Below are 24,630 nucleotides of genomic sequence, written 5' to 3'. Positions count from 1 at the left end.
GCATGGTGAAGAGGCCTTACCATAAGCTGGAGTTATTCGACAAATATTTACTGATCTCTATATGCCAGACATTGTGCTAGGCTCTAGGAATACACTGATAAATAAGGCAGAAAGAATCCCCACTTGTGATGCTAACGTTCAAATGAAAAGTAGCAGAAAGTAAACAGGAACAGCTGTAAACAAGGTCATTACAGATTGTAATAAATGATATAAGAGAAATAAACAGGGAGATGCATTAGGACAGAGGAGTTCTTTTATTTGAGGTGGTCCCCAAAATGCTAATTAAAAGGATCCACTCATAGAAAAATGAAAGAAAAGTCAACTCTTCACAAAGAAATCAAAAAGCTCAAAATCAGAGCAACAGGAAATTATCCATGGAAACCATGGAAACCTGAGAACTAGACTAAGTCAGATAATGGCCTCACAGGCTCCAAGATAAGATAAATGCAAAGAAGGTAAATCTCCAAGGGGGCCTGAGAACATTCATAAAATGTTGAATCTAGACCATAAGAGGATTTCACAACTATCTTGCAAATATTTCCTGATTTTTAGGAAGACAGAAACCCATTCTGAAGAGAAACTGCTGGGAACAGGAAATAAGCAAAGCGTAAAGAATGACAACTCCTAGGAAAGGTAAGATTCATATGCTAAGTTGGCAAAGGTCCAAGCGATATAGAACCCAAGACATATCACAGGGCAAAATACATTCAAAGATGCCTCTCCAAAAAGCAAAATACTCACAAAGCACAGATACAGGTATAAAGGCAAATAGCTTTATTATATCTCAAAAGTACAAATTTTAAAAATATTTCACAAAGGCGAGAGGTCTTGAGCCACAAAGCTCAAAAACTACACTTGTCCGTCCCTTCAGCCTACAGAAGTTCTTCCATCTAATACTATTAGAAGTGAATTCTTCGGTGGTCTAGTAGTAAGGCCTCCATGCTTTCCCAGCTGAGGGTGCTGGTTCAATCCCCAGCCAGGGAACTAAATCTCACAAGCCACATGGGATGGCCAAAAAAATAAATAAAATAAAACTACTGGAAAACCAAATTTATTTAAACATTAGAAAGTTAAAATGAAAGCCCACACTAGGAAATTGTAGGAAAAATAATACATGTAAAATAAATCACATTCTAACATAATAAAAACACATGAGAAAAATGTGGCCACAAAAAATGATGAACATTATTAACTAGTGTTTCAACATGAACTAAAAGAAATTAAGAAAATAGCTGAAGCTTTATTAAGCAGTAATCAAAATTACAACATTTCAGAAATACTAGACAATAGGAAGAGCTATTAAGACTCACAAATGGGACACCAGCAGTGAAGAAGTAGGCAACCCGTGGGGGGATGGTGGCTACCCTAGCACAGCACTTGGAGGACATAATGAAGAATCCATCCACTGCTGGAGTCCTGTGCACAGATTCACAAGGACTCAATATAGGCTGCCACGGAATCCGATCAGATGAGCATGCTGGGGTGCTATCAGTTCTAGCCCAGCAAGCAGCTAAGGTAACCCCAGACCCCACTGATACTCCTCTGGTGTATCTAGAATCAGATAATAGGAACAATATGATCCAGAAACACGATGGCATCACAGTAACAGTGCACAAAATGGCCTTTTGACAGCTTGTATCAGTTCTCCAGCAGCCTGTCACAGAAACTCAGTCCTACCTGATGTTAATTATCTTACAGAACTTATTAGAATTCCAGTAATCAGACCATTCATGTAATATGCATTGGGCACTTTTCTATTAATTTTAGAGTGAGCTGCTTTTTGACACTCTCTGGACTAACTTATCAAAATACTAGTTAAGGAAAGTATCATGTTTTCAAGAAGCAGGTTTAGGTCACCTTGTATACATAATTATGTTATGTTTAATAAACCTGGTTGGAGGCGGAAAAAGACTCACAAATGAGGGGAAATCGATTTCTTTCAGAAAACAGACTAAATTAGAACTAATTAGACTAAATTGTTAACTGGACTTACTGTGGTAGTCATTATGCAATATATCAAACATTATATTGCACACCTGAAACTAATATAATGCATGCCAACTGTACCTCAAAACACACACACACACACAAAGAATATACTCCCTCCTCCCCCAATCCTGCCCAAAAACACCCAATAAAGAAAAAACAGATTAGAAAACTAGATTAAAGATATACTGAGCATGCTGCTGCTAAGTCACTTCAGTTGTGTCTGACTCTGTGCTACCCCATAGACGGCAGCCCACCAGACTCCACCATCCCTGGGATTCTCCAGGCAAGAACACTGGAGTGGGTTGCCATTTCCTTCTCCAATGCATGAAAGGGAAAAGGGAAAGTGAAGTCGCTCAGTCGTGTCCGACTCTTGCTACCCCATGGACTGCAGCCTACCAGGCTCCTCCATCCATGGGATTCTCCAGGCAAGAGTACTGGAGTGGGGTGCCATTGCCTTCTCCATTACTGAGCATGGCCCTGTCCATCAGAACAAGACCCAGTTTCCTTCTCAGTCAGTCTCTCCAATCAAGAAGCTTCCATAAGCCTCTTATCCTTCTCCATCAGAGGGCAGACAGACTGAAACCCACAGTCACAGAAAACTAACCAATCTGATCACATGGACCAAAGTCTCGTCTAACTCAATGAAACTACTGAGCCACGCAATGTAGGGCCACCAAACACAGACGGTCATGGTGGAGAGCTCTGACAAAACGTGGTCCCCTGGAGAAGGGAATGCCAAACCACTCCAGTATTCGTGCCTGGAGAACCCCATGAACAGTAGGAAAAGGCAAAAAGATAGGACACTGAAAGATGAACTCCCCAGGTCGGTAGGTGCCCAATATGCTACTGGAGATCAGTGGAGAAATAACTCCACAAAGAATAAAGAGACGGAACCAAAGCAAAAACAACACCCAGTTGTGGATGTGACTGGTGATGGAAGTAAAGTCCGATGCCGTAAAGAGCAATATTGCATAGGAACCTAGAATGTTAAGTCCATGAATCAAGGCAAATTGGAAGTGGTCAAACAGGAGATGGCAAGTGTGAACGTCAACATTTTAGGAAGCAGCAAACTAAAATGGACTGGAATGGTTAATTTAACTCAGATGACCATTATATCTACTACTGTCGGCAGGAATCCCTTAGAAGAAATGGAGTAGCCATCATAGTCAACAAGAGTCCAAAATGCAGTCCGAAGCAATCTCAAAAATGACAGACTGATCTCTGTTGGTTTCCAAGGCAAACCATTCAACATCACAGTAATCCAAGGCTATGCCCCGACCAGTAATGCCGAAAAACCTGAAGTTGAACGGTTCTATGAAGACCTACACTTCAAGACCTTCTAGAACTAACACCAAAAAAAGGTGTCCTTTTCATTATAGGAGACTGGAATGCAAAAGTAGGAAGTCAAGAAACACCTGGAGTAACAGGCAAATTTGGCCTTGGGAGTACAGAATGAAGCAGGGCAAAGGCTAATAGAGTTTTGCCAAGAGAACGCACTGGTCATAGCAAACAACCTCTTCCAACAACACAAGAGAAGACTCTACACAAGATGGTCAATACCAAAATTAGGTTGATTATATTCTTTGCAGCCAAAGACGGAGAAGCTCTATACAGTCAGCATAAACAAGACCAGGAGCTGACTGTGGCTCAGATCATGAACTCCTTATTGCCAAATTCAGACTTAAATTGAAGAAAGTAGGGAAAACCATTAGGCAATTCAGGTATGACCTAAATCAAATACCTTACAATTATACAATCAAGTGACAAATAGATTCAAGGCATTAGATCTGATAGACAGAGTGCCTGAAGAACTATGGACGGAGGTCTGTGAAAATGACAGGAGGCAGGAATCAAGACCATCTCCAAGAAAAAGAAATGCAAAAAGGCAAAATGGCTGTCCAAGGAGGCCTTACAAATAGCTGGGAAAAGAAAAGAAGCAAAAGGCAAAGGAGAAAAGGAACGATATGTCCATCTGAATGCAGAGTTCCAAGGAATAGAAAGGAGAGAGAAGAAAGCCTTCCTCAGTGATCAATGCAAAGAAACAGAGAAAAACAACAGAATGGGAAAGACTAGAGATCTCTTCAAGAAAATCAGAGATACCAAGGGAACATTTCATGTAAAGATGGGCATAATAAAGTACAGAAGTGGTATGGACCAAACAGAAGCAGAAGATATTAAGAAGAGGTGGCAAGAATACACAGAAGAACTATACAAGAAAGATCTTCACGACCCAGATAATCATGATGGTGTGATCACTCACCTAGAGCCAGACATTCTGGAATGTGAAGTCAAGTGGGCCTTAGGAAGCATCACTACGAACAAAGCTAGTGGAGGTGATGGAATTCCAGTTGAGCTATTTCAAATCCTAAAAGACGATGCTGTGAAAGTGCTGCACTCAATATGACAGTAAAGTTGGAAAACTCAGCAGTGGCCTCAGGACTGGAAAAGGTCAGTTTTCATTCCAATCCCAAAGAAAGGCAATGCCAAAGAATACTCAAACTACCACACAATTGCACTCATCTCACACGCTAGCAGAGTAAAGCTCAAAATTCTCCAAGCCAGGCTTCAACAGTACGTGAATCATAAACTTCCAGATGTTCAAGCTGGATTTAGAAAAGGCAGAGGAACCAGAGATCAAATTGTCAATGTCCAGTGGATCATTGAAAAAGCGAGAGAGTTCCAGAAAAACATCTATTTCTGTTTTATTGACTAAGGCAAAGCCTTTGACTGTGTGGATCACAACAAACGATGGAAAATTCTGAAAGAGATGGGAATACCATACCACCTGATCTGCCTCCTGGGAAATCTGTATGCAGGTCAAGAAGCAACAGTTAGAAGTGGACATGGAACAACAGACTGGTTCCAAGTTGGGAAAGGGGTATGTAAAGGCTGTATATTGTCACCCTGCTTATTTAACTTATATGCAGTGTACATCACGAGAAATGCCGGACTGGATGAAGTACTAGCTGGAATGAAGATTTCTGGGAGAAATATCAATAACCTCAGATATGCAGATGACACCACCTTCATGGCAGAAATCAAAGAGGAACTAAAAAGCCTCTTGATGAAAGTGAAAAGAGGAGAGTGAAAAAGTTGGCTTAAAACTCAACATACAGAAAACTAAGATCATGGCATCTGGTCCCATCATTTCATGGCAAACAGATGGGGAAACAATGGAAACAGTAAGAGACTATTTTTTTGAGCTCCAAAATCACTGCAGATGGTGAATGCAGCCATGAAATTAAAAGATGCTTGCTCCTTGAAAGAAAAGTTATGACCAACATAGATAGCATATTAAAAAGCAGAGACATTACTTTGCTAACAAAGATTCGTCTAGTCAAAGCTATGGTTTTTCTAGTAGTCATGTATGGATGTGAGAGTTGGACAGTGAAGAAAGCTGAGCGCTGAGAATTGATGCTTTTGAACTGTGGTGTTGGAAAAGACTCTTGAGAGTCCCTTGGACTGCAAGGAGATCCAACCAGTCCATCCTAAAGGAGATCAGTCCTGGGTGTTCATTGGAAGGACTGATGTTGAAGCTGAAACTCCAATACTTTGGCCACCTGATGCGAAGAAGTGACTCATTTGAAAAGCCCCTGACGCTGGGAAAGATCGAAGGCGGGAGGAGAAGGGGACGACAGAGGATGAGATAGTTGGATGCCACTACCAACTCAATGGACATGAGTTTGAGTAAGGTCCGGGAGTTGGTGATGGACAGGGAAGCCTGGTGGGCTGTATTCATGGGGTCGCAAAGAGTTGGACATGACTGAGCAACTGAACTGAAAAATAATTACACACAAAAAATAGAAAGCAACAGTAAGTAGATGGTCCAATAAATATGTAATTGGAACCAGACAGGTATTTCAAACTGTGCTGGAAGCAAATTTTCCTAAAATAAACTTGAATCCACATTATAAAGGATACATGGTATATTAGAGAAATTCAACTGAGAATATTCCTAGTATAAACTATTAGACTTTAAAGACTTTAAACACCCAGGTAGAAAGACCAAGTCTCTTAAAAGAAAAAGAAAATTATGGTTTCAAGGAACTTCACAACAGCTATGTTTTGTACACAAATAAAACGAAACAAAAAGTTGTAAAATGTCCAAGCACACATAAAAAAAATGTGAGCCTGGGATTTCATATATAGTTAAAACTGTCCTTCATGTTTACAGGCATAGATGGTCAACAACATATAAAGTTTGTTGAGGCTTTCCTGCAACTAAAAAACCAACTATACATATTCAAGAAATGACCTGAAAAGCTTCAAAGTAAAATCTGATCACATGAATTAAAGGAACTGAACTAAAGAACTAAAACTAACCATGAAGACAACGACAACATAACAGTATGTAAATATGTTCTACAACAAGGTAGAAAGGATAGATCCATCAAAAATGGGAGAAGAATGGAGGGAATAAGTAGAAGTGAGAAGAGACTTATTAACTGCCTCACAAATACTAACTCTTAGAAGGAAAGATCATCATTTACAATTAGACACTGGGAGAGAGAGGAGGAGGAGGTTCCCAGCGAACTTCCTCAGGGAGACTTAAGAGTGTTACATTAAAAGACACTAGACTGAAGGAAACTAAAAAACAAAATCACAAACCATCCTAAATGCCAAAAGAAACTTGTTTTAATAAGAGAAAGATCAAAGAAAAAAGAAAACATAGTGAAAGATTCCACAAGTTTATGTAAAATATCCCACAAATTATTAGAGCAGAATTGATATCAAACATATCAGTAAACATAAATGGCCTTAACACAACATTTTTTCTTAATTTTTAAGATAAGGTAACAAGGCAAAAATCCAATCCTATGACATATACAAAAGACATAAATAGAACAAAACATTACATTTTAAAATTACATTTTAAAGGAACAGCAAAGACAGACCAAGCAAATGAAATAGTAATAAAGCAAGGTTCAAATTTAATTTCAGACAAGAGGAAATCCTAAGCCTTAAGCAAAAATAAAAGAGTACTTTATAATAAAATACTATAGTTTATAACACCCAGTAATGCTAGACATTACTAAAATTTTTTCAAAAAACACCAAAATCTAAAACATCTCTCCAAGTGAATAAAAAAATTCTATTAAAAATTATTAGGTCAAAGGAGAAATACAAAGCAAACTGCAAAATTTCTACAAAATAATGCTAATAGTAGTGTGACAGAAAATACAGCAGTAGTGTCCAAGAGAACTTTCTGTGATGATAAAAATATTCTGTATCTGCACTGACCAATACAATCATTGCTGGACACACGTGGCTACTAAATACTTAAAGTGTGCCTAATGTGAGACTAAGGAACTGAATTCTACAATTCAATTTAAAATTCACTTTGTATTGCTACATGTGGAGTCATTAACCTCAGATAATCTCAATGACTCTGGTTGAGTCATTAACCTCAGATATGCCAATGATACCACTCTAACGGCAGAAAGTGAAGAGGAACTAAAGAGTCTCTTGATGAAAGTGAAAGAAGAGTGAAAAGCAGTTTAAAACTCAACATTCAAAAAACTAAGATCATGGCATCCAGTTCCATCGTTTCATGGTAAATAGAGGAGTAAAAAATGGAAACAGTGACAGACTATTTTCTTGGGCTCCAAAATCACCGCAGACAGTGACTGCAGCCATGAAATTAAAAGACACTTGCTCCTTGGAAGAAAAGCCATGACAAACCTAGACAGTGTATTAAAAAGCAGAGACATCACTTTGCCGACAAAGGTACCTACAGTCAGAGCTATGGTTTTTCCAGGAGTCATGTACGGATGTGAAAGTTGGACCATAACGAAGGCTGAGCACCAAAGAATTGATGCTTTCAAACTACGGTACTGGAGAATATTCTTGAGAGTCCCTTGGATAGCAAGGAGATCAAACCAGTCAATCCTAAAGGAAATCAACACTGAATATGCACAGGAGGGACTGATGCTGAAGTTGAAACTCCAATACTTTGGCCACCTGATGCGAAGAACTGACTCATTGGGAAAGACCCGGATGCTGGGAAAGATGGAGGGCAGGAGAAGGGAGTGACAGAGGATGAGATGACTGTATGGCATCACTGACTGAATGGACATGAGTTTGAGCAAATTGAGGGAGATAATGAATGACAGGAAAGCCTGGCATGCTGCAGTCCATGGGGTTGCGAAGATTTGGACGTGATTTAGCAACTGAACAGCAACAAAATCTGGTGGCTCAGTGGCACAACAATTTCCCTGCTAATGTAGGACACACAGGTTCCATCCCTGGGTGGGGAGGATCCCCTGGAGAAGGAAATGGTAACCCACTCCAGTATTCCTGCCTGGGAAATCCATGGACGGAGGAGCCTGGTAGGCTACAGTCCATGAGGTCACAAAAGAGTCAGACATGACTAGGCAACTAAACAACAACAAAACAATCTAGTAATTATCACATTGAATAGTGCAGCTCTCTATAGTACACCAGAAACTCAAAATTTAATAACTGTGTCAATATAAACTAAAAATTTAATATCTGGAAAAATTAAAGAGAGAAAAACAGCCAGCAAAATTAAAAAAAAAAACAAAAAAACCTGCTAGGCAGAGACTATTTTAAGAAACACACAGCTATTTTGCAAGTCTACAAAGATAAATTTGAAAACTTGGATGAAATGTACAACTCTCTGTGGAAAAAAACGTACCAACTGACCCTAGTAGATACAGAAAGTTGAAACAGAGAAACTTCCCTAGAAGGAAAAAAAAAAGTTATCAGAACCCAATTATCAAAAAACACGTTAGTGGTTTTTTTACACTACAATTGTACCTAATTGTAGTTAGGTACAATTGTTTCCAGAAAGGAAATCTCTGGAAACATTTACTAATGAAGGGATTAGCTAATATGACTTTAAAAAGGAAAGCAAAGGGATTTCCAGATTCAGCTCCAAAATGTTAAGAGTCTAGCTGCTTTCTCTCAGTCTTATTGAGACAAGATAAAAGCTGAACAAGGTGAAAATCAACAACTTTCTTTAGATTCCTCAAAGAGCTGAAGTCACTGGGGAACAAACACTCGGTAATCTGGAGAGAAGAGCAAAAGACAGATAATCACAACTGAGATCACCGTATCTGAAGCAGAAGCAATAATTGACAGGAAAAATTACAAGGTCATTTTGATAAATTTCTGGAGCCTGAAAGTGGACTAGTTTGACAGAAACTCTGGGGGCATAGTTTTGGGGATCCCGCATACTTTTGTGGGTTTTACTTCCAGTAAAAGAAGTTGAGAGGAAAAAATCCTGCTTGAAACAGAGTAGAGGAAAAGCAACCATTTAAAAATATCGACAGAGTGTTCTTCATAATGAAAGGCAACTAGCCAACTCCAGCCTCCTCTAGCTTTCCTTTCTCACATTAGGGGAGAAAAAGAAAGGCTAAAACTTTGCAAAGTAAGAGTACAGGGACTCAGACGCAGTAAAAACTGGGATTTAATCATAAGATAAAAGAATGCTTCCCTTCCTTCACATCTAGCCACCACAACAGGGGTAATGTATAATTACAGGAGACTACAACTGAGAGCTTCAAGACACAAACTATTTAAGAACTTAGGGAACAACTCCGCCACCTACCCACTTCCCCCAAAAGAAAAAAAACAAAAGAGAGAGAGAAAATATGAACACTAGAGGAAAATGAAGCCTCTGGCACATAGGGCTACATCTAACTCTAAACAGCCCAACTTCTAACAGGACGAACATAAAACTTCAAACAAAAAGCTTAATTACTTCAGTTCCTACTATCCAATACATCCTAGATCCTTCCAACAAAAAACTTCAGCACGCTAAAAGACAAGAAAAAGCACTGTCTGAAGAGACAAAGCAAGCATCAAAATCAGACTCAAATATGATATGGATTTTGGAATTATTAGATAGGGAATTTGAAATAACTATGATTAACATAAGAGCACTAATGCAAGGGAGATGGGTAATGTATCAAGGAAAGAATCAGGAAGCTTGAAGTTAAGCCAGCAGACAGTTCCCACACTGAAAGAGAAAAACAAAATTAAGGAAAAGAATTTCAAGGAACTGTGAGAAAATTACAAAAGCTATAATGTACGCATAATTGCAATAAGAGAAGGAGAAGAAAGAGGGTAAGGAGTGGAAGAAATATATAAAGTAATAATGACTGGAAATTTTCCAAAATTAATAACAACAAGAAACCACAGATCCAGGAGGTTCAGACAAAAACAAGCAGAATATATGTAAAAAAATCTACACAGAGGCATTATCAAACTGTAGAAAATCAAATAAAAAGAAAATCTGAGCATAATCAATGGGAAAACTCCTTACCTACATAAGAACAAGCATAAGAACTGTGTCAGGTTTCTTACCAGAAACCATACAATCAAGAAAGTGCAGAATAAAATACTTAGAAGCATTGAAAGAAGAAAAAAACCACCAACCTAAAATTCTGTATCCAATGAAACAGAAACAAATGAATCTCTTAATGTGATGGAAAAATAAATAACCTGCTAAAACTTCCCAGATGGCGCTAGTGGTAAAGAACCTGCCTGCCAATGAAGGCGACATAAGCAATGTGAGTTGGATCCCTGGGTGGGGAAGATCCCCTGGAGGAAGGAATGGCGACTCACTCCAGTATTGCCTGGAGAATCCCACCGACAGAGGAGCCTGGCAGGCAATGGTCCGCAGGATAGCAAAGAGTCTGACTGACTGAAGTGACTTAGCACATATGCACACAAAACAAAAACTGAGAAAATCTACCACTACTAGAATCTGCCTTGCATTAATGTTAAGTAATTTCTTTGAAGGAAAATAATATAGGTCAGATACCTGGATCAACATAAAAAAGGGCAGAAAAGGACTATAAGAAGCTAAAAGATAAAAACTTATATTTTCTTATTCCTAACTGAGCTAACAGATACCTGGTCCAAAGAAATAAAAGCAGTAATGTATGGGGTGATTAGAGCATACAGAGAAGCGAAGTGAATGAGAGCAATGTTATAAGGGAGGGAGGAATTAGAAATATTTTGTCATTAATATAAGGTACTGTAACTACCCATGAAGCATCATTATTGTTGTTGTTCAGTAACTCAGTCGTGTCTGACTCTGCACAGGCTCCTCTGCCAGGGGTTTTCCAGGCAAGAATACTGAAGAGGGTTGCCATTTCCTTCTCCAGCAGATCTCCCCAGCTAGAGATCAAACCCTCATCTTCAGCACTGGCAGGCACATTATTTACCACTGAGCCGCCAGGAAAGCCCATGTCATTTAAAGCTGGATTAAATTAGTTGTAAATATAGCGGTGCAAACTCTGGGACGACAACTAAAAACATATTTAAAAGAAGTATAATTGACATGCTAAGTGGAGAGAAAATAAAAGCATATTCAATGCTCATTTCAAATCAGAGAAGGCAGAGAAAAAAGAAAAAGTAAGAAGACTAAAGAACAAGTGCAAAGAATAGAAAACACAAACATGGTAGATGCCAATAATCAATTTAAATGTGAATGATCTTAATCAAACAATTAGAAGATAGAGACTGTCACAGTGGACTAAAGAACAAGATCTGAATATACTGCCTGTAAGAAACTCTATGGGCTTACCTGGTGGCACAATGGTAAAGAATCTGCCTACCAATGCAGGAAATCCAAGAGATGCAGGTTTGATCCCCGGGTTGTAAAGATCCTCTGGAGTAGGGAATGGCACCCCACTCCAGTACTCCTGCCTGGAGAATCCCATGGACAGAGGAGCCTGGCGGGCTACAGTCCATGGGGTCAGAAAGAGTCAGGCACGACTGAGCACACCCGCACAAGAAACACACCACAAAGACACAGGTAGATGAAAAGTAAAGAGAGAGAGAGAGAGAAACCACGCTTTCAGAAAAGAGCTGACGCTGTATTTCTATCAGGCAAAAGATTTAAGAACAATGAAAATCATCAGGGATAGATAAAGAAGGGCATTACATAATGAAAAGTGTCAATTCTCCAAAAAGACGCAGCAATCTTTGAGATATCTGTACCCCCCCTCCCCAAAAAAGTGTCAAAATACTTGAGGGAAAAACTGACAGAACTGCAGGGGAAAAAAGACAAATCCAGTATTATAATTGAAGACATCAACATCTCTCTATCAGTAACTGACAGATCCAGGAGGCAGAAACTCAGCAAGAATACAGTTGAACTGAACAGCACCATCAATCAACTGGGTCTAATTAACATTTATAGAGTATTTTATCCAACACAGCAGAATACACATTCTCCTCAAACTCACATTGGGATATTGACCAAGTTACAGCATAAAATACATATTAATAAGTGTAGAAGAACAGAAAATTATTTAAAGTATGCTCTCAGGCCACAATGGAAACTTAATTACACTTAATCAGTAGAATTAAATTTAATCAGTAACAGAAAGAGAGGTGGACAATCCCAAAATATTTGGGGTAAACAATACTCTTCTAAATAATACAAAGGTCAAGTCAAAACAAAATATAAATTTAAAATTATAATGAACTAAATGAAAACAAAACATCAAAATTTGTGTGACAGCCAAAGTGAAGCACTGAATATAGCACTGAATGCACATATCAGAAGACGGATCTAAAATCAACTGCCAAAGCTTCCACTTTAGGAAACTAGAGAAAGAACAATTTAAGTATAAAGCAAACAGAGAAGATAAAGAATAAAAAGCAAAAGTCCATGAAACTGAACACAGGAAATAAAAAAGAGAAAAATCGATAAAACCAAAAGCTGGCTATTTGAAAAAACAGTAACACTGAGAACTTTCTAGCTAATGTAATCAAGAAAAAAAAAAACAGAGAAATACAAATTTCTAATATCAGATATGAAAGAAGGGTCATCATTACTGATCACTTGGATACTAAAAGGTTAATAAAATAAATATTATACATTACTCTATTTCTACAACATTGTAAGAGATGAAATGGACCAATTCCTTAAAAGGCACGAACTACCAATACTCAAGGAGAAATTTAAGTGTTAGTCGCTCAGTCCTATCTGACTCTTAGTGACCATGGACTGTAGCCTGCCAAGCTCCTCTGTCCATGGAATTCTCCAGGCAAGAATACTGATGTGGGTAGCCATTCCCTTCTCCAAGGGATTTTTCCAACCCAGGGATCAAACCCAGGTCTCCTGTATTGCAGGCAGATTCTTTACCGTCTGAGCCACCAGTATTCAATATCATACTGGAAGTTCTAGCTAATGCAATAAAACTAAAAAAGGAATACAAGGTACACAGATTGACAAAAAAGAAAAGAAAATCCCAAAGAATCAACAACAACAACAACAAAAGCCTCCTAGAACCAACAGACAATCACAGCAAGGTTGCAGGACAGAAAAGTTAATACACAAAAGCCAACTGCTTTCCTACATCCTAGCAATAAACTGGAATTTAGAAGTAAAAACACACCTGCAGGCCGCAACTACTGAGCCCATGTGCTGCAACTACTGAAGCCTGTGCACCTAGAGCCTGTGCTCTGCAACAGGAGAAGCCTCCACAACAAGGAGTCTGTGCACTGCAACAGAGAAGAGCCCCTGCTTGCCATAACTAAAGAAAGCAGGCATGGAGCGATGAAGACCTAGCACGGCCAAAAATAAATAAATAAAATTTTAAAAACGAAATAAAAGTAAAAGCACAATACCATTTATATTAGCACTTAAAAAACAAAATACTTAAAGATTAAGTCATATATATATAAGATCTATATAAGGAAAACTATAATCTCTAATGAAAGAAATCAAAGAAAATCTAAATAATTAATGGAGATATTCTATGTTCATGGATACAGGCCTCGATATTGTTAAGATACTAGCTTTTCCCAACTTGATGCGTACACTGAACCCAATCCCAAACAAATTCCAGCAAACTATTTTGCGGATATTAACAAACTGATTCTAAAATTCATATGGAAAGACCAAAGACCCAGTGTAGCCAACACAACACTAAAAGAATACAAAGTTGAGGAATACCATTACCTGCCTTCAAGACTCACTTACTTATAGTAAGAAAGACAGTATGGTAATGGTGAAAGAAGAGATATCAGTCAATGGAAAAGAAAAGAGTTCAGAAATAAGACCAATCAAATAATCAATTTTGACAAAAGTGCAAAGGCAATTCAATGGAGAAAAGATAATCCTTTCAACAAAAGGTGCTGTAACAACTGGTCATTCACATAGTTAAAAAAAAAAAAAGAAGACCACACACTTTTCACAAAACTTAACTCAAAATTAACCTCAGACCTAAACGTAAAACACAAAACTATAAAACCTCTATGAGATATTATAGCCGAAAAACATGCGGCCTGGGTTTGACAATGACTTTAAACACCAAAAGCACATCCATTAAAGAAAAAAACGGATTAAGTTGGACTTCATTAAAATTAAAAACCTCTGCCCTGCAAGACACTGTTAAGAGAAATAAACAGGCCACTGATGGGAAGAAAATATTTGCAAAACACGTATATGATAAAAGTCTGTATCCAAAATCTACAAAAGAACTCCTAAAATTCAAAAATAAGAAAACAAACGACCCAATTTAAAAACAGACAAAAGATGCGAACACACATTTGTATACAGATGAAAACTAAACATATGAAAAGATGTCAACATCACGTATCATTCAGTTTGGCTCAGTCCAACTCTTGGCGATCCCATGAACTGCAGCACATCAGGCTTCCCTGTCCTTCACTAACACCCAAAGAGTCCTCAAACTCATGTCCATTGAGTTGCTGATGCCACCTAACCATCTCATCCTGTCATCCCCTTCTCTTCCTGCCCTCAATCTTTCCCAGGATCAGGGTCTTTTCCAGTGAGTCAGCGCTTCACATCAGGTGGCCAAAGTATTATCAGGTGGCCAAAGTATTGGAGCTTCAGCATCAGTACCTTCCAATGAATTTTCAGGGTTGATTTCTTTTAGGATTGACTGGTTTGATCTCCCTGCTGTCCAAGGGACTCTCAAGAATCTTCTCTGGCATCACAATTCAAAAGCATCAATTCTTTGGCGCTCAGTCTTCTTTATGGTCCACCTCTCACATCCATACATAACTACTAAAAAAACAATAGCTTTGACTAGATGGACTGTTGTCAGCAAAGTAATGTCTCTACTTTTTAATATGCTAAGTTGGTCATAGTTTTTCTTCCAAGGAGCAAGCATCTTTTAAGTTCATGGCTGCAGTCACCATCTGCAGTGATTCTGGAGCCCAAGAAAATAAAGTCTCTCACTGTTTCCATTGTTTTGCCATCTATTTGCTATGAAGTGATGGGACCTGATGTCATGATCTTAGTTTTCTGAATGTTGAGTTTTAAGCCAGCTTTTTCACTCTCCTCTTTCACTTTCATCAAGAGGCTCTTTAGTTCCTCTTCGCTTTCTGCCAAAGGGTGGTGTCATTTGCGTTATCTGAGGTTATTGATATTTCACATATCATTAGAGAATTACCAATTAAAATGGTAATGAGTTATCATTACACACCTATTAGGATGGCTCAAATGAAAAAAAGCTAACAGTACCAAAGAGAACTGAGGATTGAATTCCCACAGCTGGTGGAAATACCAAATGGTAGTGTGATCATATTTTCCCATACGATCCAGCAATCACACTGCTAGGTATTTACCCAAATAAGTTTAAAAATTAATGTCTAAGCCAAATCTTGACATGAATGATTATAGCAGCTTTTGCTCGCAACTGCCAAAACTTGAAAGCAATCAATATGTCCTCCAATAGTTGAAAGGATATACATACAATGGAGTATTTTTCATAAGTAAAAAGAAATGAGCCATCAAGCCATGAAGAAAAATGAAGGAATCTTAAATGAATGCTGCTAACTTTAAAAATTATATGAAAACTTGGAAAAGACAAAAAACTATATACAGTAAAAAGATCCGTTTGCCATAGGTTTGGTGGGAGAAGGGAAGGGATGAACAGGTGAAGCACGAGGTTTTCAAGGGGGGTGAAAGTATTCTGTACAGTTCTATGCGGGCGGATATACAACATTATATATTTGTCAAAACCTACGGCACTCTGTAACATTAAGAGTAAACCTTAACGCATGCATGCATGCTCAGTCACTTCAGTCGTGTCCGACTCTTTGCGACCCTAACGACTGTAGCCCGCCAAGATCCTCTGTCCATGGGATTTTCCCGGCAAGAGTACTGGGAGTCAGTTGCCATTTCGTCCTCCAGGGGATCTTCCCAACCCAGGGATAGAACCAACATATCTTATGTCTCCTGCACTGGCAGGCGGTTCTTTACCACTGTCGCCACCTGGGAAGCCCCTAACGTGTGCAAATTTAAAAAATTAGGAAGTTAGAGGCTTTCACAAAAAAATGCAAACTGTGACAAGAGAATCTAACTGTATCACAAATGTATGAAACAACCCAACTGAAGGCAATGGGGAAAAGGTACTGACTTAAGTAACTGTGTAAATAAATGAAAGGACTATCTAAGACTAAAGGCAAAAGGGACTGTACTTGAGTACTGTACTCTAGTTAATAAAGTTGAGTTCTGCAAGGTACAGATAAACAATTCTGATACTGCTATACATGTATACTGGAACTGAACCATTAAGATGCTTAGCAAATGGCTAGAGCCAGGTTTCTAACTACTGGAGTGGAAATGTACAGATCAGCAAGGGGAGGAATCTGGAATTATCCATGTGGTAATGGATTAGAGTAGGAGATATGAGTAGGAACCAATGTTTAATATAATTACTAATGGTTACATACAGAAATATTTACAGGTATGTGCCTATACACAGGTTACTATACATCAATTTATTTCTTCACTTTGTCAGCTGAGAGTTATTAAAATAACACCCCAGAAGCAAACAGCATACCTAACACCCAAACCTTAGTTTCTGATACCATTTTCCAATAAAAGGAACTAGGGCTCCATGAAGAAATGGGGCAAGAAATACATGAGTCTGGAGCATCTTGTGGTGCTGGAAAGTAAAGAAGTGCTTAAAAAAAAAAAAAATCAGTTGATGGGGGTTATGTCCAAAGGGCACAGGAGCCAAATAAAAAAGCTTCCAATAGCCAAATCTGGAACAATTTGAGTAACAAACTAATATTAGATTATAACCCAAAGAATAAAGTAAGTACATGTTAAGTACAAACTGATATAAATTATTGAATAAATTAATAAATGGGCAGAGGGTAATCTCCCATGTAGAATTCTGAATAAATTATGTAGAAAATCTACCCTAAAGGAGGAAACCACAATTCCCCACTGTATGTGTGGGTGGTATAGTGGGCTGCATGTAGTAATTTCCTCCCAAAGACTATTGTGTGGAAATAAGAAAAAGAAATAACTTTACAGTAGAGAAACCTGACAAACACTACCTCAACCAGGTTAATCAAAGTCAAAATCAATAGTGAAAAATCATGATAATAGTATGTACATAAAGTGATGAAAATGGAACTTTACCTCTTTGCTCTTTCTCCCAAAACACCATAACTCATCTTAATCATGAGAAGAAAAAAAAACATCACACAAACTTCAAGAGAGGGGCACCCTGCAATACACCTGACCAGTCCTCCTCAAACTATAAAAGTCATCAAAAACAAATAAAATCTGAGAAATTGTCTAGTCAAGCCTGGGAGACATGACAATTAAATACAATCCCGTAGGAGATCTTGGAATAGAAAAAGAGTATTAGGTAAAAAGTAAGGCAATCTGAAGATTACAGTAATAATTATGTATCAATACTGAATCATTAATTGTAATAAATCAATACAATATGTAATTTGGGCTTCCCTGGTGGCTCAGACAGTCAAGAATCCGCCTACAACATGGGAGACCTGGGTTCGATCCCTGGGTTGGGAAGATCCACTAGAGGAGGGTATGGCAACCCACTCCAGTATTCTTGCCTGGAGAATTCTATGGACAGAGGAGGCTGGCAGGCTTGCAGTCCACTGGGTCACGAAGAGTCAGACACGACTGAGTGACTAAGCACAATATGTAATTTAATGTTAGTTATATAATTAATAATGGTAAAAAATGCTGGGGAGTATATCTGTACCCTGTACTATCTGTTTCATATTTCTGTAAATCTAAAACTGCTCCAAAAAATAAAGTCTATAATTTACTTAAAAAAAAAGGCAAAGCAATTACAGCATACATATGAGAAAGGAAAATAAAAAACTACTTGTTTGCAGATAAGATTACATACTAGAAAACACCAAAGAATCAATGGAAAAAAATACTATTAATTTAGTTTTTAAATATACATATCAAATTAAAATACAATAAGTTTCAGAAGCCTTCAAACTGAAAAGCAAAATGCAGCTAGAACATATAATGGGAAAAAATCCACTTACAACAGCCATAAAATAAAATACTAGGCATAAACTTAAAAATGTATGAACATTTTTAAAAATCCTAAAAGGCACATATGGGAGCGTCCCAGGTGACTCAGTGGTAAAAAATCCACCTGCCAATGCAAGAGACGTGCGTTCAATCTCTGGCTCCAGATGATCCCTTGGAGGAGAAAATGGCAACCCATTTCAGTATCCTTGCCTGGAAAATTCCATGGACAGAGGAGCCTGGTGAGCTACAGTCCATAGGGTTGCAAAGAGTCGGACTCAACCAAGCGACTGAGCATGCAAAAGGCACATAAAGTAAGCCTAAAATAAACTTAAAGGCATACGGTGTCCTCATGGAGAAAGACTCATCATCATAAAGATGTCAATTCTCTCTACATTAATTTATAGTTTAATTACACTCAAAAATAAGAACAAGTTTTTTCCTGAAACTAGACAATAAATACAGGTGATACATGCAGTTCAATATAAAAAAAAAATTGTTTTAAATGGGCAGAAGATCTAAACAGACATTTCTCCAAAGATAACATACAGATGGCCAAAAAACACATGAAAGATGCTCAACATCACTAATTATTAGAGAAATGCAAATCAAAACTATAAGGAAGTGGGACCTCACATAGATCAGAATGGCCACCATCATAAAGTCTACAAACAATACATGCTGGAGATGGTCTGGAGAAAAGGGAACCCTCCAACACTGATGGTGGGAATGTAAATTGGTACAACCGTTAGAGAGAAAAGTATGGAAGTTCCTTAAAAAACTGAAAATAGAGAACTACCATATGACCCAGCAATCCCACTCCAGGGCACGTACCCAGAGAAAACTGTAATTTGAAAAGATCCATGCACCCCAATGCTCACTGCAGCACCATTTACAACAGCCAGGACATGTGTGTGTGCACAGACTCAGCAGTGTCCAACTCTGTGACCCCACGGACTGTAGCCTGCCAGGCTCTTTTATCCACGGGATTTTCCAGGCAAGAATACAGAAGTGGGTTGCATTTCCTCCTCCAGGGGATCTTCCCAATGCAGGGATGGAACCTGATGTCTCGAACACAAGACATCTCTTGTGTCTCCTGCATTGGCAGCCATGTTCTTTACCAGTTGAGCCACCGGGGATGCCAAGACACGGAAGCAACTCTAAATGTCCACTGAGACAGGAATAGATAAAGAAGATGTGGTACATATACACGGCAGAACACTAGTCATAACAAAGAACAAAATAACACCATTTACAGTGACATGGATGGATCCAGAGACTGTCACACTGAGTGAAGAAAGTCAGACACAAATATCATAAGATATTGGTCACACATGGAATCTAAAAAAAAAAAGAATACAAATAAACCTTAAATCAGAAGTAAGTCATAGATGTAGCAAACAAACATAGTTATCGGGGGATGAGGGGGAGATTGGGACTGACATATATACCCCACTATACATAAAATCACCCTATTATGTATATGAATCAGAAGCTGGAATTAAGATTGTCAGAGAATTATCAACAACCTCAGACAGGCAGATGATAACACTCTAAAGGCAGAAAGTGAAGAGGAATAAAAGAATCTCTTGATGAAGGTGAAAGAAGAGGGTGGAAAATGTTAGCTTAAAATTCAACACTCAAAAAACTAAAATCATGGCATCCGGTGCTATCACTTCATGGCAAATATTTAATAGAAGAGGAAAAAGTGGAAGCAGTGACAGATTTTTTTTCTTGGGCTCCAAATATCACTGCAGACGGCCACTGCAGCCATGAAATTAAAAGATGCTTGCTCCTTGAAAGGAAAGCTATGTCAAACCTACACAAAGTCACAAAGTATTAAAAAGCAAAGGCATAACCTTGCTGACAAAGGACTGTATAGTCAAAGCAATAGTACTTCCAGTAGTCATGTACAGACTTAAGAGTTGGACCATAAAGAAGGCTGAGTGCAGAAGAATTGATGCTTTTGAACTGTGGTGCTGAAAAAGACTCTTGAGAGTTCCTTGGACTGCAAAGAGATTAAACCAGTCAATCCTAAAGGAAATCAACTCTGAATATTCACTGGAAGGACTGATGCTGAAGCTCCAATACTTTGGCCACCTGATGCAAAGAGCCGACTCACTGGAAGAGACTCTGATGCTGGAAAAGATTGAAAGCAAAAGGAGAAGGGGGCAGCAGAGAATGAGATGGTTAGATAGCAAACCAATTCAACACCAATTCACTAATTTGAACAAACTCCAAGAGATAATGAAGGATAGGGAAGCCTGGTGTGCTTGGGGTCTCAAAGAGTCAGACATGACTTAGGGATTGAACAATAACAAATATATAAAATAGATAACTAATAAGAAGCTGCTATAGCATAGGGAACTCTATTCAATACTCTATAGTGGACTATAATGGGAAAAGAATCTAAAAAAACGAAAGTGGATATATGCATATGTATGACTGATTCACTTTGCTGTACACCTGAAATGAACACAACAGTGTAAATAACTACACTCCAATAAAAAAATTTTTAATATAACTAAAGGTGATATAATTCACAGTTAATAAAGTCTATATAAAAATTAAGCCCATCTCAAAACTCTGAAAAAAAAAGACCAACAAGGAAAGACCTTACCAGATGTTAAAGCAGATATGGCGGGGAGTGAAGGGGGAGGTGAGGCAGGTCATGAAGTCTCTGTGATTAAAACAGTGGAGGATTTTATACGTAAACAGACATTTTGGAACAAAAGTGAAATTATCAAAATAAAAATTCAGGACAGTCAATAAATGATCAAGGTAGCATCATAAGTCAGTAGGGAAAATATGAAATTCCTAAGTGACAAAATAACTGGACAGTCATTTAGAAACAATATGATTAGATTTATACCGGACTCTGCATACCAGGTTAAATTTCAAATGGATAAGAAAACAAAATACAAAAACATGTAAGTACTAGGAAAAAAAACACATGTAAATCCATTACAACCTGACACTGAGAACACCCCCTATATATAATTCAAAAGCCAGAAAAAATAAAATAAAACCTGACAATTCAACTAAGAAGAAACATAACTTTCAGAAAGGAAAAAATGAAACTTTCCTTATTTGTAGATGGCATGATCTGTCACATGGAAAACCCCAAGGAATTTACCGAAAACAAACGACCAACAAAAAAAACTTCCTAGAACTTAAGTGAGTTCAACAATGTCACAGGATGCAAGATAAACACACAGCAGTCAACTGCATTTCTACAGTCTAACAATAAACAAGTGGAACCCAAAATTAAAACCACAAAGTTATTTACAATGGCTTCAAAGGAAATAAATATAAGTATAACAAAACATGTAAGGAAGCTCTCTGCCCTAAAAATTACAAAATGCTAATGAAAGAAATTAAAAGCAAGCTAAATAAATGGAAAGATAGATGGTATTCATAGATTGAAAGACTCAACACAGTAAAGATAACATAAGAAAAAATAACAGAATTGTAAAATTATATAAATTACAATCCCATAAATCAAATCTGAATTGGAAACAGCAGTATGAACTCGATACTTTTTTTTCCTTAAAAAAAAAATTTCCTAGCTATGTCCCCTAAAACAGTCTAAAAGAAATGACAATCCAGAAATAAATGTTTCTAGTTTCCAACTGTGAACTCTAAGAACCATTCCCTCATCAGGGCATGATAAACAAAGGACACTTTGCCATACTGAAAAGCAACAAAATAAAGATTAATGAGATTGTGTCATAGGAACACAGGAGTGGCCAGCCTGAAGGGGCTCCCATTTGCCAAGGATGGACCAATGTGGCACCAAAAAAGAATAACTACAGAAATTTTTAAAAACACAATGAAATGAATACATAAAAATCTAAGGTTCATAAATGCTTTAAAAAAAAATCAGACACCTGGAGATATTATATCAACTCATTACTCTAAAAATTGGTCATTAAAAGGAATTAAGCATTTATTTTACTTTTCCAATAAAACTATTTCAGAGCATTAGGGAGAACTGTATACTAAAATTCAGGTAATAAATGTGAAAGGAATGTTAGAATCAGAAAAATCCAATATTGATAACCATTGTTAGAACAAGCTACTTCACTAAAGTTATCACTGGAGATTAAAACCATTAATGAAAGGCGGGTGGAAAACTCAACAATAAAGGGATCAAGCTGTCACCCCCAGACTTTGTGTCTCTGAAAGTGATACGAGCTACACGGAACCACCTAGGGAGGAGTCTTTAAAACCAAAAAAAAATTCAAAATCTTAAAACAAGTCTTTCCGTATAACTCCCAGTTTACACAAAGTATGACAGAGGAATTAGTCAAATGTTACTACAAACAAGCAATTGGACAAATTCAGAAAGTAGGAGCCTTTTCAGGATAAATGACAGATTTCTTCAACAAATCAATGGATGAAAAAAAAAAAACGGTAGATTAGTAAGAATAGTTAAGATTACTCTTGAAAATAATTTTAAAAGGCTATAACAACAAATACAAAGTGTTTGGATCCTGATTCAGATAAACTATAAGAAGGCATTTTTTAACAAACAGAAAACTGAATATGGGCCAGGTATCAGATATTACTAAAGAATGACTGCTAAATCCATTAAGTAAAGTAATGGCAGCTTCCCAGGTGGCTCAAGGGGTAAAGAATCTGCCTGCCAATGCAGGAGAAAAGGGTTTGATCTCTGGGTTGGGAACCCTCCTGGGAGGAGAAAATGGCAACCCACTTCAGTATTCTTACCTGGAAAATCCCATGGACAGAGGAGTCTGGAGGCTACAGTTCATGGGGTCACAAAGAGTCGGACAGGACTGAGCACAAAATATTGGCATTGTGGTTTTAATAAAAATTGCCTCTAGCAGGGAAATCCAAAGATGGCTCCAAAAGAGCCCTACCTCCTGGTATGAGCCCTTGTACAATCCCTAGTAACTTGCTTCTAACCAACAGAATACACAGCAAAACTAATGAGGTATCATTTCTGGGAGTAGGCTGCAGAAAAGTGTGACTTTCATCTGTCAGCATACTCTCCCCACTCTCTCCTTTGCTGACTTTGATGAAACAAAACACCATGTTGTGGAGGCCCACATGGCAATAAAAAGAGGACAGCCCCTGGCCAACAGTTTTCAAGGAAATGAAATCTGCCGGAAAAAGTCACACATGAGCTTGGGAGCAGATTCTTCCCCACTCAAAAGACAACCGACGAAACCCCAGTTCTGGTCAATACTTTGACTTAGTAGCCCTATAAGAAACATGAAACAGAGGGTTCATATAAGCTACTCCTGAAATCTTGATCCTATAAACTATCAAATAATAAATACTGTTTGAAGCTGCTAAATTTGTGCCGATTTGTTAGGACGCAATCAATAACTAATACAATGTCCTCTGGCTGTGAAGCAGATAAATGAGAGAAATGGGGTTAATGCAAAGTTTTTTTTAAAGATTAGTGAAAATTAGTCTGATGGGCACTGAATGAGGGGTAAGAGTAGGAACCAAGTGGTTGATAACATAAGAAATAAGAGTCAACTGATGAATAAAATCAAAATTGGACCTAAAGTATAAGAAAAAAAAAACTAAAATGATCTCTCCCATTTTAACAGATAAAAAGATGGAGAAAATGATGACAGATCAATATCACAGCACTTAAGTGTAACTTGAACATATAACAATTTCACTTTCATTGACAAAGAATTTACGTTAAATCTAAATAAGACCTAAAAATGTCTCACGTTGTTAATATGCTCTAATCAAGTCATGCAGACAATATGACTGAATTTACAAAGATGTGGATTCTAAACTCAGCTCCAATGATTACTTCATAAATGACCTTGATTAAGCTGTTATACTCTTACTGGCCTTAGTGTGTATATGCAAATCAACACCTACACTATACTTCGAAGAGTCAGTGTTGAGAATTATAGGAAGTCAATGGTCTGTCTAGTAAATGGTATAGGTCATCTGCTTACCATTACTCAGAGCAAAACTCAACTCTGTTTATTATTACCAAGCATTTGAAAACATCTGATATAAAGTAGTTATCTCAAAGCACATTGGGAACATATACCTACCTACACAGACTACACAAAGAAATGCAGCAACCATGGGGAAAAGAGAATGGTAAGGAAATATATAAACATTCCTATATAGAAGAATGGTAAGATAGGAAACTCTGACTAGCCAAAAAATCAACTTGGAAAGCTAGTTTATGTGATGTCCCCCCTAAAACAAAAAAACAAACAAAAACTGCTGAGACATTCATATAAAAAATAGTTCTCATTTGCTGAGTATCTCAGAAAGCTGAGTCATCAATCTTTTCTGAAATTAAACATTTAGCCCCTTCAGAATATTTCAAAGCTAAGAAGGGCCTCTTTGTACCAAAAGCAAAG

The 24,630-nt window shown here is 37.7% G+C and overlaps 1 protein-coding gene and 1 pseudogene across 7 annotated transcripts in view; one reads left to right on the top strand and one right to left on the bottom strand.

Annotated features, from left to right (window-relative positions):
• MKLN1 (muskelin 1) overlaps positions 1-24,630 on the bottom strand; it is a 384,259-nt gene that overhangs the window by 173,172 nt on the left and 186,457 nt on the right. The window lies entirely within an intron of this gene.
• LOC145523940 (ragulator complex protein LAMTOR5 pseudogene) lies at positions 1,354-1,629 on the top strand (annotated as a pseudogene).

The sequence above is a fragment of the Giraffa tippelskirchi genome, chromosome 10 (genome assembly GCF_054371585.1).
Source record: "Giraffa tippelskirchi isolate mGirTip1 chromosome 10, T2T-mGirTip1v1.2.pri, whole genome shotgun sequence".
Classification (NCBI taxonomy): domain Eukaryota; kingdom Metazoa; phylum Chordata; class Mammalia; order Artiodactyla; family Giraffidae; genus Giraffa; species Giraffa tippelskirchi.
This window is presented reverse-complemented; position numbering and strand designations above follow the sequence as displayed.